We start from the raw sequence: 15,033 nt of genomic DNA, 5'->3' as shown, positions 1-15,033 counted from the left end.
CCAAAGTGCCACGGCAGCTGTTCCGCCCGAGGACCCGTGTTAGACCACACCATTACGCTTCTCGCCTGATACGAGAAGAACACCCGCAGGAGGTAACCGGACGGGTGTAGTACCGGCTGAGCAAGCTCCGTTAACCTGTCTGGGCTAGGTGGGACGATTTCGTCCCACTTGGCTAACATCCGGTGAAAATGCATAGCTTCACAATTCTAAATCCACTATCGTTATATTAAACATTTATGTAAATACATGTAGGTTACAGTTTTTAAAAGCTTAACATCTTGTTAATCCAGCCAGTATGTCAGATATCAAAAATGTTTTGCGGCGAAAGCATACATTATAATAATCCGAGGACAGCTCCCGCACACACAAGCATTACTGGCATTTTCCAACCAAGCATTAGCGTCACTAAAGTCAGAAATGGCAATAAAATAATCAATTACCTTTGAAGATCTTCTTCTGGTGGCAATGCCAAGTGTCCTAACTACTTAGTGAATGTCAATTATGTTTGATCAAATCCATTTTTATAGCCTAACACGAAACATTTGTAAACCGCTTGCGTCGTGATTTCCGTCTCCTTCAACTTTGGACGTGACATTCGTGGTAATTACACTCACAAAACAAACGTGTATCTAGTCAAGGTTGGCTTCAATGCAATCCTCTGATTGTTAGTGACACATCAACCTTGATGGTTTTTTTCCTGGGACGTATTGACCGAAAGAAGCCGATTTGAAGACAGCGATCAATGACAGCTTTACGCACCAGTGGAAGGAGCGGTCTATCGTTGATTGACTGTATTTTGGCCCAATGACCACTGATCATCTTGAAATCTAGCTTGGAAGATAGCCAATGAGCTAAGGTAAATGACGGTGTATAATGGTTATAGGTTTGAAGACCAGCCTTCGTCGTAAACTCTGGCGTAAAAGAGGTTCTCCAGTCATTGCGAATTCTACTTGACGGAGCCACGAGTGTTACGCATAGCGGTACATAATCAATAGCGTTTTCAGCAAGTTTATTTAGTGAAATTATGGCGAATAAATCAGGAAAGTCTAAAACAAAGTCTAGGTATACAGATTTGACCGAGATTTTAGACGAAATTGATAGAGAAAGCGAGACAGAATTTCTAGAGGAAGATGATTCTTTCAGTGAAGATAGCTTTGACTCCAGGACTGAAGATATGTTTCTACATGGTGAAGACGCCGTGCTGGATAAGTAAGTGGTCATGTTATTGTTTGAAATGAATAATATGAAATATAATTATTTTTTTATTGAGATTTTTTTATTTTATTTGCAATATATAAAAATTCCATCAGTAACGCAATGTCTTCCCTGTGGCTCAGTCGGTAGCGCATGGTGTGTATAATGCCATGGCTATGGGTTCAATTCTCACGGGGGACCAATACAAAAAAAAATAATAATGCGTGAAATGTATACATTCACTACTGTACGTCGCTCTGGATAAGCGCATCTGCTAAATGACTAAAATGTAAATGTATAAAGTACACCTTGGCTGTACTGTGTGTTTATATATATATATATATATTTTTTAATTGAATTTACATAAACGTGGAATGGAACAGCAATTCACCATAATGTTCCCTGTACTCTATATAATACACATATGTTTATTTTACATGTTGATACAGGGCTCATATGTGAAAGTATTCTTACTGAGTTTTGCCTTTCATTCACAGTGGGAGTGATTCTGATAATGAGCCACCAGTGGCTAGGTGCCCATCCCCCTCTGAAGCTGGTTCATCCAGACGGACCCCTGCTGTCTCTGGCTCCACACCTACCCGGCCATCTAGAGGTGTGAAGTCAGTGACAAAGAAACGGAGGTGGGGCAGAGAGAAACCTTCAAACAAAGGGACAGAGGGTCGTTGGCACTCTGTGTCAGAAGAAGATGTGGAACCAATTCCACCAGTTTTCAGACCCAAAAGGCAGCCAGGACCTCAACTTGACATGACTGCAAAGTATAGCCCCCTTCAACTTTTCCAACTGTTTTTCACCTCGTCAGTTGTAGATTCCCTGGTGTCAAACACCAATAAGTATGGGGCTAAGAAGCAGTCAGGAAAGAAAGAGGCATGGAAGCCCATTTCCATTTCAGACCTTTTCTGCTTTCTTTCACTGGTCATTTACATGGGGCTGGTGAAGTTGAAAACTCTGAAGGACTACTGGAAGACGTCAGCCCTCTACCAACTGCCTTTCCCCTCGACTGTGATGTCTTGCAAACGGTTTCTGTCTATCTCACGGGCACTTCACATCAGTGACCCAGAAGTTGATGGGGAGAATGACAAGCAGAGAGGCACACCAAGGTTTGATAGACTATGTAAGATCAAACCTCTCTACCCCAACATCGTTGAGGCCTGCAAGACCTATTTTCAGCCTGCCCAGAACCTGTCCATTGATGAGAGGATGGTAGCCTCAAAGGCCCGAATCAGCCTAAAACAATACATGCGTAACAAGCCGACCAAGTGGGGTTACAAACTGTTTGTTTTGGCTGATTCTGTGTGTGCCTACACCTGTAATTTTTTTGTTTATGAGGGGAAGAGCAGTTTTGCAACCGGTAATGGACTGAGTTATGATTCCGTTATGGAATTACTGGATTTTCAACTGCTGGGGAAGGGCTACAAACTATTTGTAGACAACTTCTACACAAGCCCTACCCTGTTCAGAGACCTGAGGCAGCGTGATGTGTGGGCTTGTGGGACCATTCGGACCAACAGGGTGGGCTTTCCGAAAACCAAGGAAAACGACATGCCTAAGCGGGCTGAGCGGGGTACCATGCGATGGATCCGTGAAGATGGCCTGCTGTTTGTGAAGTGGATGGATACCAGGGAGGTGGTCATGTGCTCCACTATCCACAAGTCCTTCAGTGGAGATCAGGTCATCAGGCGTGTCAAGGACGGTAGCGGGGCATGGAACACCAAAAATGTCCCCATTCCAATAGCTGTCAAAGACTACAACAAGAGCATGGGGGGTGTGGACCTGTCAGATGCACTGATAGGGTACTACAATGTGCTACACAAGACCATGAAATGGTACAAAACATTTTTTTATCATTTTATTGATATTGGTGTGGTTAATTCTTTCATTCTACAGAAGGAAATGGCCAAGAGCTGTGGACAGCCCCCCATCTCTCAGCTTGCATTCAGAGAGGTGCTCATCCAGGAGCTTGCTGCCTATAGCAAGTCCACTGAAGCACCTTCTGTCCCCTCTACCTCTGTCTCTTCTGCTCCAAACTGTGGTGTTCACCTGCCCAGATACATCTCTGCAGGCATGGATGTGCCTCCGGGCAAAAAGGCCACAGTGGGGAGACGTCGCTGTGCCCTTTGTCACAGAAAATGTGCCATCACCTGCACCACCTGCGCAGTAAGCCTCTGCTTTACTGCAGAAAGAAACTGCTATGTGCCATGGCACCATCAGCACAATATTGTGGACTGAGGGTCTTCACAGTATTGTAAATATAAAGTGTAAATAGTTCCCAATGTTGATTTTTTACTTTTTTTGGGGGGGGGGGAGTGTTAGAATGACATTTGTATTTTGTATATAGTTGTTTCTTTCAATATGTATCACTGTACCAATTTGGCCACTTGGGTACATTTGGGTACATTGGTGTGGGACACCTGGGGGACCTCATGATCAATGGCATGTGGCTCGCTCATTTTTGGAGTTAATTTTCCAAAACTTTGCTCAGCTATTGTTGCCATCTTATTTTCTGCAATCAAACCATCCCCAGCATCCCATCTGTATGTTTGTCTGTTCTTCTTTATTTGAAAGATGATACAGCAACAATAAAAAACAGAAAACGTATGTTTGTTTCCTTGTATTTTCTTCTACCAGATCTATTGTGTTATATTCTCCTACATTCAATTCACATTTCCACAAACTTCAGAGTGTTTCCTTTCAAATGAAACCAAGAACATGCATATCCTTGCTACTGGGCCTGAGCTACAGACAGTTAGATTTGGGTATGTCTTTAGGCGGAAATTAAGAGAAGTGGGGGGGTAGCCCTAACAGGTTAAGTGATCACCCCTCTCTTGGGTTCCTGCTGGGTCATAGTGTGCCTACTAGAGGGGGTGGTGTACGGTGTTTGAAAGCTGAGCTACTAAAAAAAGAAATATATATTAATATGATTGACGATTGTTTTAAACGTGTTTATATTGGATTGTGGTGGGAGGGTCTAAACGAGAAGATTAGAGGGTTGAGTGTTGACTATTCAAGACAGAGAAATTTTCTTTTAAAGAGGGAGCGTATAGCTTTGAATAAACGACTTGACATTGAGCTGGAAAAAGTCGACACGGTGGAGGGTTATGATGTGGCAGGCTTTATGGAAGCTCAGGTTGCTGTACATAACTTTGAAAAGAGTGCATGTATGGGGGCAATGGGGGGGGTGGCGATCAAGGCTGTAGTGTGGAGGTTTTAGGTTTTATTGATGCTAAATTATCTGATGCTGAACGAAAAATGTATGACAACGATATGACGGTGATTGAGATACGGGAGGCTGTCTTGGCCAGTAATAGGGAGAAAAAAAAAGTCTGGGGTCAGATGGGCTGAAAAGTGAGTTATCATCAATTTGTGGATAATTTAGCACCTGTATTGTTGGACGTGTACATGGAACGGGCACAGGTAGTTCCAGAATCATTGTCCACAAGATCGTTAAATATTATAAAACAAATTGAGCAGGGAGAAGCTGGAAAATTTTAAGCCTTTAAGTTTATGGAATACTGATAAGATTTTGCGCTAACCGTGTTAATAAAGCGATGGGGAGTATCATATCTGAGTCAGACGTACAGTGTTCCTGGGAGGGATATTACTTGTACAATAAGGGATGTTGTGAGGCATAGTGCTTAGCCTAGATTTGAACAAGAAAACTAACTTGTGAATGTAGGCATGTGAGGGATGTAATGGAAATGCATGGATGAAGGTAAAATGTGTGTAAGTGTTAAAGGTGCACCTAATCAAAAACAATCAACCAGATCACAAAACAAAATGGTGCTTGTGGAGAGAGCGAGAGAGGCAGGACTGGGCATCAGGACCTTTTATCACCTAGTTGATCCCAAACCCAGGTGCAACTTGTCACCTTAATAACGACCCAATCAGCTCCACCTGTCCCCAATCTGCAAATATAAACACAAACACAGAGAAGGAGGCAAGGAAACCGAGGGGGTGTAACACCCCATCCTATGAAAATCAGGAACTAACAAAGCCCTGAAAACAAAACCCACAACCACACCAATACACCTTGTCAAAAACCATAACTAATAAAGGTTCATACACAAAATACTATAAAGGTAAGAGGCCCATCGGATTCCCACGGTACCTGGAAGCAATTTAAGAGAAAGAAATGGAGACCAAGTGACAGGAGAGTAGAAGCCAGAGCAACAGTGTTAGGTCGCGTCAATTCGAATCTGGTATCAGAACAAAATAGTCAGCACATAGTAACTTCTGATTTCTTTGTACTTTAATTAATGCAAACACATTTATGGTAAATATGATGTTCGTATATACGGGGTCGCTGTGTCACCACGCAGGGCAGACAGAGAACTGAGTTACACATCCTTTGCTTCTCATTAAATACTCTGACAGAGATAGTTCCCGATCACTGCTGGCCTGTCAGAGGGAGAATGAGCGTGGTTTAAACTTACTTATCCTACCGTTGGCGTGCAGGTTGGTCCCAACCTCGAGACGCCTCCTGTTGCCGGGCGTAGTTATTATCTTTGGCAGTCGATTTATCTTGTGACTTCGCTATGCACAGTTCTCTAAAACCCCGACACCCCTCCGCATATACATTTCGCCGTTATCTTTTAACAAGCTCTTCCACATCCCTGATTTACAGCATCTGCATTCTTTCCATATGACTCACCATCCCATGAGCCCCTTCCTCTCACACAGCAGTATGCTCTTATCATATAGAGTATAAACTTAATATTATAGCATAGCTTTTTTGGTATATTATATAGGTTATGCAAACAAATAGTTGGGCAAACCCTAACAACAGGAAGGACAAAATAAACCCTGTACAGACCACCAACCAAAAATGAAAACAAACAACGAAGGCGTCCGAAGATCGACTAAATCGGTGCACGGGAAAGCACATCAGCCACCACATTATCCACACTTTTTACATGTCGTACATCCAAATGGAACGCCTGCAGGAACAAACACCAGCGCATAATCTGGTGATTTGGGCAAAGCATGGTGTGCAGGAAAGTATGTGGGTTGTGGTCAGTGTAAACCACAATAGGGACCACACATATGCTGCAACGCCCAGATTAAAGCAAGGGCCTCCTTCTCCCCCACTGAAAAATTAAACTGATAGTTATTTCTCCCAAAAGTTTAACAGCTAACAGGATGTTCAACACCCCCATCTGCTTGAAGCAACACTACACCTAAGTTACTGGCATCCACATATAGGCTGAAGGCAGTTCCAATCATGGGTCTGCCAACACAGGGTCAGAGCTAAGAAGCAGTTTCACATTTTCAAAAGCACTCTGACAGCAGGAAGACCAGATTCATTCCAAGATGGCGTAGCAGTCAGACGTCTTTGTCTTTTTGTGTGCCTTGTATATATCTTTTTTAAATATTTTCTTAAACCTCAACTTCTAAATACACTCCTGCAACCCGCCTCACCCAATGTGGCGTGGATCAGTTTTTTCCTAAAGTATTTCTATTTACTTCGGATCTGGAATCCCTCAACTGAAGCTAGCCAGCCAATTTATCTACCTACCTGCTAGCGGTCATCAGCTAAACTTTAGCTCGGAAAGCTCTCGCCAGTTCGTACAACGTGACTCAAACCAGAGCATAACGGACCTCTTTTTTTTCTCTCGATATCCCCGGATTCCTACCGCAAACTCAATATTTTCATCTGGATCTTCGCAACTAGCTAACCGCAATCCCGGGTGACTACTCCTGGCTAGCGTTTCCATCCCGGAGCAAGCACCAATTAGCCTGAAGCTAGCCCGGCTTGGGCTCCTGGGCTACCGCTGAAGCTACAATATCCGGACCTCTTCTACTGCCGGTACGGGGCACGGAACCCCGCCGATCCACTACGACTGGAATACCGGCATAATCTGCCTGAGGATTCAACAGGCCCCTCAGGCGCAATGTCTGCTGAAGACCAGTAGCTACTTGGAACCCTACTAATCCACGACTGGTCTATAGATGTCACCGCACGAAGAGGCAAAAACAGACTTACCTCCATCGTGACATCCCCCAAAGGCCCTTCTGCTAACTTGCTAGCCCTGGTCAACTAACTGCTAGCTTGTTAGCACCGGCCTGCTGACTGTCTGAATCGCCGTGTCCCCAGCCAGCCCAACCACTCACTGGACACATATGTTCACTTGGCTATGCATGCCTCTCTCTAATATCAATATGCCTCGTCCATTACTGTCCTGGTTAGTGATAACTGTCTTATTTCACTGTAGAGCCCCCTAGTCCTGCTCAATATGCCTTAACCAACCATGTTGTTCCACCTCCTACATATGCAATGACATCATCTGGTTTAAAAGTCTCTAGAGACTATATCTCTCTCATCATTACTCAATGCCTAGGTTTACCTCCAATGCACTCACATCCTACCTTACCTTTGTCTGTACACTATGCCTTGAATCTATGCTATTGTTCCTAGAAACCTGCTCCTTTTACTCTCTGTTCCGAACGTGCTAGACGGCCAGTTCGTATAGCCTTTAGCCGTACCCTTATCCTCTGTTCCTCTGGTGATGTGGAGGTTAATCCAGGTCCTGCCTGCAGTGCCTAGCTCCACTCCCCAGGTGCTCTCATTTGTTGACTTCTGTAACTGTAAAAGCCTTGGTTTCATGCATGTTAACATTAGAAGCCTACTCCCTAAGTTTGTTTTATTCACTGCTTTAGCACACTCTGCCAACGCGGATGTCCTAGCCGTGTCTGAATCCTGGCTTAGGAAAACCACCAAAAACCCTGAAATCTCCATCCCTAAATACACTGCTCAAAAAAATAAAGGGAACACTTAAACAACACAATGTAACTCCATGTCAATCACACTTCTGTGAAATCTAACTGTCCACTTAGGAAGCAACACTGATTGACAATACATTTCACATGCTGTTGTGCAAATGGAATTGGAAAATATAGGCAATTAGCAAGACACCCCCAATAAAGGAGTGGTTCTGCAGGTGGTGTCCACAGACCACTTCTCAGTTCCTATGCTTCCTGGCTGATGTTTTGGTCACTTTTGAATGCTGGCGGTGCTTTCACTCTAGTGGTAGCATGAGACAGAGTCTACAACCCACACAAGTGGCTCAGGTAGTGCAGCTCATCCAGGATGGCACATCAATGCGAGCTGTGGCAAGAAGGTTTGCTGTGTCTGTCAGCGTAGTGTCCAGAGCATGGAGGCGCTACCAGGAGACAGGCCAGTACATCAGGAGACGTGGAGGAGGCCGTAGGAGGGCAACAACCCAGCAGCAGGACCGCTACCTCCGCCTTTGTGCAAGGAGGAGCAGGAGGAGCACTGCCAGATCCCTGCAAAATGACCTTCAGCAGGCCACAAATGTGCATGTGTCTGCTCAAACGGTCAGAAACAGACTCCATGAGGGTGGTATGAGGGCCCGACGTCCACAGGTGGGGGTTGTGCTTACAGAACAACACCGTGCAGGACGTTTGACATTTGCCAGAGAACACCAAGATTGGCAAATTTGCCACTGGCACCCTGTGCTCTTCAGATGAAAGCAGGTGCACATGTGACAGAGTCTGGAGACGCCGTGGAGAACGTTCTGCTGTCTGCAACATCCTCCAGCATGACCGGTTTGGCGGAGTGTGTCAGCAGTTCCTGCAAGAGGAAGGCATTGATGCTATGGACTGGCCGGTCCGTTCCCCAGTCCTGAATCCAATTGAGCACATCTGGGACATCATGTCTCGCTCCATCCACCAACACCACGTTGCACCACAGACTGTCCAGGAGTTGGCGGATGCTTTAGTCCAGGTCTGGGAGGAGATCCCTCAGGAGACCATCCGCCACCTCATCAGGAGCATGCCCAGGCGTTGTAGGGAGGTCATACAGGCACGTGGAGGCCACACACACTACCGAGCCTCATTTTGACTTGTTTTAAGGACATTACATCAAAGTTGGATCAGCCTGTAGTGTGGTTTCCCACTCCAAATCCAGACCTCCATGGGTTGATAAATTGGATTTCCATTGATTCTTTGTGTGATTTTGTTGTCAGCACATTCAACTATGTAAAGAAAAAAGTATTTAATAAGATTATTTCATTCATTCATATCTAGGATGTGTTATTTTAGTGTTCCCTTTATTTTTTTGAGCAGTGTATAACATTTTCCGCCAAGATAGAACTTTCAAAGGGGGCGGAGTTGCAATCTACTGCAAAGATCTGTCTTACTATCCAGGTCTGTACCCAAACAATTTGAACTTCTACTTTTAAAAATCCACCTCTTTAAAAACAAGTCTCTCACCATTGCCGCTTGCTATATAGACCACCCTCTGCCCCCAGCTGTGCTCTGGACACCATATGTGAACTGATTGCCCCAAATCAATCTTCAGAGCTCATGCTGCTAGGTGACCTAAACTGGGACATGCTTAACACCCCAGCCATCCTTCAATCTAATCTTGATGCCCTCAATCTCACACAAATTATCAATGAACCTACCAGGTACATCCGCAAACACGGGCACTCTGATAGATATCATCCTAACTAACTCGCCCTCCAAATACACCTCTGCTGTTTTCAATCAAGATCTCAGCGATCACTGCCTCATTGCCTGCATCCGTAATGGGTCTACGACCACCCCTCATCACTGTCAAACGCTCCCTAAAACACTTCTGCGAGCAGGCCTATCTAATCGACCTGGCCGGGGTATCCTGGAATGACAGTAGAGGATGCGTGGTTATTCTTTAAAAGTGCCTTCCTCACCATCTTAAATAAGCATGCCCCATTAAAAAAATGTAGAACCAGGAATAGCTATAGTCCTTGGTTCATTCCAGACCTGTCTGCCCTTGCCCTTACCACAACCCACTTACTTTCCTGCACACCATGCTTTGCCCAAATCACAGGATTATGCTCTGGTGTTTGTTCCTGCAGGCGTTCCATTTGGATGTACGACATGTAAAAAGTGTGGATAATGTGGTGGCTGGTGTGCTTTCCCGTGCACCGATTTAGTCGATCTTCGGACGCCTTCGTTGTTTGTTTTCATTTTTGGTTGGTGGTCTGTACAGGGTTTATTTTGTCCTTCCTGTTGTTAGGGTTTGCCCAACTATTTGTTTGCATAACCTATATAATATACCAAAAAAGCTATGCTATAATATTAAGTTTATACTCTATATGATAAGAGCATACTGCTGTGTGAGAGGAAGGGGCTCATGGGATGGTGAGTCATATGGAAAGAATGCAGATGCTGTAAATCAGGGATGTGGAAGAGCTTGTTAAAAGATAACGGCGAAATGTATATGCGGAGGGGTGTCGGGGTTTTAGAGAACTGTGCATAGCGAAGTCACAAGATAAATCGACTGCCAAAGATAATAACTACGCCCGGCAACAGGAGGCGTCTCGAGGTTGGGACCAACCTGCACGCCAACGGTAGGATAAGTAAGTTTAAACCACGCTCATTCTCCCTCTGACAGGCCAGCAGTGATCGGGAACTATCTCTGTCAGAGTATTTAATGAGAAGCAAAGGATGTGTAACTCAGTTCTCTGTCTGCCCTGCGTGGTGACACAGCGACCCCGTATATACGAACATCATATTTACCATAAATGTGTTTGCATTAATTAAAGTACAAAGAAATCAGAAGTTACTATGTGCTGACTATTTTGTTCTGATACCAGATTCGAATTGACGCGACCTAACACTGTTGCTCTGGCTTCTACTCTCCTGTCACTTGGTCTCCATTTCTTTCTCTTAAATTGCTTCCAGGTACCGTGGGAATCCGATGGGCCTCTTACCTTTATAGTATTTTGTGTATGAACCTTTATTAGTTATGGTTTTTGACAAGGTGTATTGGTGTGGTTGTGGGTTTTGTTTTCAGGGCTTTGTTAGTTCCTGATTTTCATAGGATGGGGTGTTACACCCCCTCGGTTTCCTTGCCTCCTTCTCTGTGTTTGTGTTTATATTTGCAGATTGGGGACAGGTGGAGCTGATTGGGTCGTTATTAAGGTGACAAGTTGCACCTGGGTTTGGGATCAACTAGGTGATAAAAGGTCCTGATGCCCAGTCCTGCCTCTCTCTCTCTCTCTCTCTCTCTCTCTCTCTCTCTCTCTCTCTCTCCCCACAAGCACCATTTTGTTTTGATCTGGTTGATTGTTTTTGATTAGGTGCACCTTTAACACTTACACACATTTTACCTTCATCCATGCATTTCCATTACATCCCTCACATGCCTACATTCACAAGTTAGTTTTCTTGTTCAAATCTAGGCTAAGCACTATGCCTCACAACATCCCTTATTGTACAAGTAATATCCCTCCCAGGAACACTGTACGTCTGACTCAGATATGATACTCCCCATCGCTTTATTAACACGGTTAGCGCAAAATCTTATCAGTATTCCATAAACTTAAAGGCTTAAAATTTTCCAGCTTCTCCCTGCTCAATTTGTTTTATAATATTTAACGATCTTGTGGACAATGATTCTGGAACTACCTGTGCCCGTTCCATGTACACGTCCAACAATACAGGTGCTAAATTATCCACAAATTGATGATAACTCACTTTTCAGCCCATCTGACCCCAGACTTTTTTTTTCTCCCTATTACTGGCCAAGACAGCCTCCCGTATCTCAATCACCGTCATATCGTTGTCATACATTTTTCGTTCAGCATCAGATAATTTAGCATCAATAAAACCTAAAACCTCCACACTACAGCCTTGATCGCCACCCCCCCATTGCCCCCATACATGCACTCTTTTCAAAGTTATGTACAGCAGCCTGAGCTTCCATAAAGCCTGCCACATCATAACCCTCCACCGTGTCGACTTTTTCCAGCTCAATGTCAAGTCGTTTATTCAAAGCTATACGCTCCCTCTTTAAAATAAAATTTCTCTGTCTTGAATAGTCAACACTCAACCCTCTAATCTTCTCGTTTAGACCCTCCCACCACAATCCAATATAAACACGTTTAAAACAATCGTCAATCATATTAATATATATTTCTTTTTTTAGTAGCTCAGCATTCAAACACCGTACACCACCCCCTCTAGTAGGCACACTATGACCCAGCAGGAACCCAAGAGAGGGGTGATCACTTAAAAAATTTAAATCATACCAATTCTTGTGAACATATTGCACCACATTTACAGCCGCTAAACAATAATCAATGCGGCTTTGCCTGAGACCGTTTTAAAACAACCTGCCTCCTTGAGAAAGCTCTCACCTGGATGTATACCCCGACATGCATCACTCAATGATCCTTCATTACCCCCAGCAAGACTAGCCTAGACGGATCAGAGCACAACAATGTACTCCTTGACGTGTCCAGTTTAGTCAAACGAATGTTAAAATCCCACAACCAATATACAGTTACACACACAATGTTGCTCAAGTGACTGAAAAATCACGGCTCGGTCAATCTCATTATTAGGTGCATAAACATTCAAAAGCCTACCCTTACCCGTGTGCACTTCCCTAATATTCTGCACACTATCCCGCTTAATTAAAATAGCAACCCGACACGTCCTCTCCCTACCATTTATTAAAATAAAGCAAATCCATCCACCGCTTTCTTACTCCATCCATCATACTGTCAGTCCAGTATCTCTTGAAGACATAAAATACCAGCCTGAAGTAGGCTTACTGTCTGGTCTAACTTTTCCATATGTCGTAGTCTCATTAATATTGACAGATAACGCTCACCATGAGTTGGAGTATGATGTTTATTGTACCCATCATACGGACTGCATCTGAAGCTGCTGTTTTGGCAGATGAGTACAGTTGAAGTCGGAAGTTTACATACACCTTAGGCAAATACATGTAAACCCAGTTTTTCACAATTTCTGACATTTAATCCTAGTAAAAATGTCTTTGGTCAGTTAGGATCACCACTTTATTTTAAGAATGTGAAATGTCAGAAAAAATAGTACAGATTCATTTCAGCTTTTATTTCTTTCATCACATTCCCAGTGGGTCAGAAGTTTACATACACTAAATTAGTGTTTGGTAGCATTGCCTTTAAATTGTTGAGGACAAACATTCCGCTAGCGGAACCCCGTTCCGCCTGCGGAACCCCTAGCCAACAGCCAATGGCATGAAATACAAAACCAACTAAAATACCACAATTCAATTTTCTCAAACAATCAACTATTTTACATCATTTTAAAGATAAGACTCTCGTTAATCTAACCACATTGTCCGATTTCAAAAAGGCTTTACAGCGAAAGCAAAACATTAGATTATGTTAGGAGAGTACATAGGCACAAATAATCACACAGCCATTTTCCAAGCAAGCATATATGTCACATAAACCCAAACCACAGCTAAATGCAGCAATAACCTTTGATCTTCATCAGATGACACTCCTAGGACATTATGTTATAGAATACATGCATGTTTTGTTCAATGAAGTTCATATTTGTATCAAAAAACTGCTTTTTACATTAGCATGTGATGTTCAGAACTAGCATACCTACCGAAAACTTCCGGTGAATTTACTAAATTACTCACAATAAACATTGACAAAATACCTAACAATTATTTTAATAATTATAGATACAGAACTCCTTTATATAATCGCTATGTCCGATTTTAAAATAGCTTTTTGGCGAAAGCACATTTTGAGTACATAGCTCGGCAATCACAGGCTAGCTAATTTGACATCCACCAAGTTTGGGGCTCACAACTCAGAATTACTATTAGGAAAATTGGATTACCTTTGCTGTTCTTTGTCAGAATGGACTCCTTCTACTTCAACAACAAATGTTGTTTTGGTTCCATAGTTATATCCAAATACCGCCGTTTTGTTCGTGCGTTCAGGTCACTAGCCGAAGGGTAACGCGCGAGCGCATTTCGTGACAAAAAAAATTCAAAATATTCCATTACCATACATAGAAGCATGTCAAACGCTGTTTAAAATCCATTTTTAGGCTATTTTTCTCGTGAAATAGCGATAATATTCCAACCGGGCAACGTTGTATTCATTCAAAGGCTGAAAGAAAAAAAATGGAGAAGTCTCGTGAACGCGCATCTCAGTCTCACTGTCCCCAGGCTGACCACTTACAAACAGAGCTGTTGTACTTTGCCCAGAGACAGCAGACACCCCATTACACTTTCTGGTGGCTTTAGAGAGCCAATGGAAGCCTTAGAAAGTGTCACGTTACAGCACAGATGCTGTAATGTCGATAGAGATGCAACAGAAGGACAACAAATTGTCAGACAGGGCACTTCCTGTATGGAATCTTCTCAGGTTTTGGCCTGCCATATGAGTTCTGTTGTACTCACAGACACCATTCAAACAGTTTTAGAAACTTTAGAGTGTTTTCTATCCAAATGTACTAATTATATGCATATTCTAGTTTCTGGGCAGGAGTAGTAACCAGATTAAATCGGGTACGTTTTTTTATCCGGCCGTGAAAATACTGCCCCCTATCCCAAAGAAGTTAACTTGGGTAGCCTTCCACAATAAGTTGGGTAAATTTTGGCCCATTCCCCCTGACCGATCTGGTGTAAATGAATCAGGTTTGTTGGCCGCTTTCTCAGTTCTGCCCACAAATTTTCTAATGGATTATAAAACAATAAAATCAGGCCTCTCCTTCAACAGATCAGTCAGAGGTGCAACAACCATGGAGAAGTTGAAGCAAAACCGCCAATAATACCCAACCATACCTAGGAAGCGTTGCAGCTCCTCCTTGGTGGTGGGCGGTGGAAACAGATCGATAGCGGCCACTTTAGCCCGCACCGGGAGGACACGACCCTGCCCGACCACTCTGCCGAGGTAGGTCACTGTTGCCTGGGCAAACTCACATTTGGCTGAGACAGGCCTCAGTCAAACTTTCAAAGTGACACTATAAAACAACCACATCATCTAGGTAAACAGCACAGCCTTCAAGGCCAGATAT

This window comes from Salmo salar, chromosome 25, assembly GCF_965601325.2.
Source record: "Salmo salar chromosome 25, fSalSal1, whole genome shotgun sequence".
NCBI classification, from domain to species: Eukaryota; Metazoa; Chordata; class Actinopteri; order Salmoniformes; family Salmonidae; genus Salmo; species Salmo salar.
The sequence above is the reverse complement of the archived record's forward strand: the minus strand, read 5'-3'. Positions refer to the sequence as shown.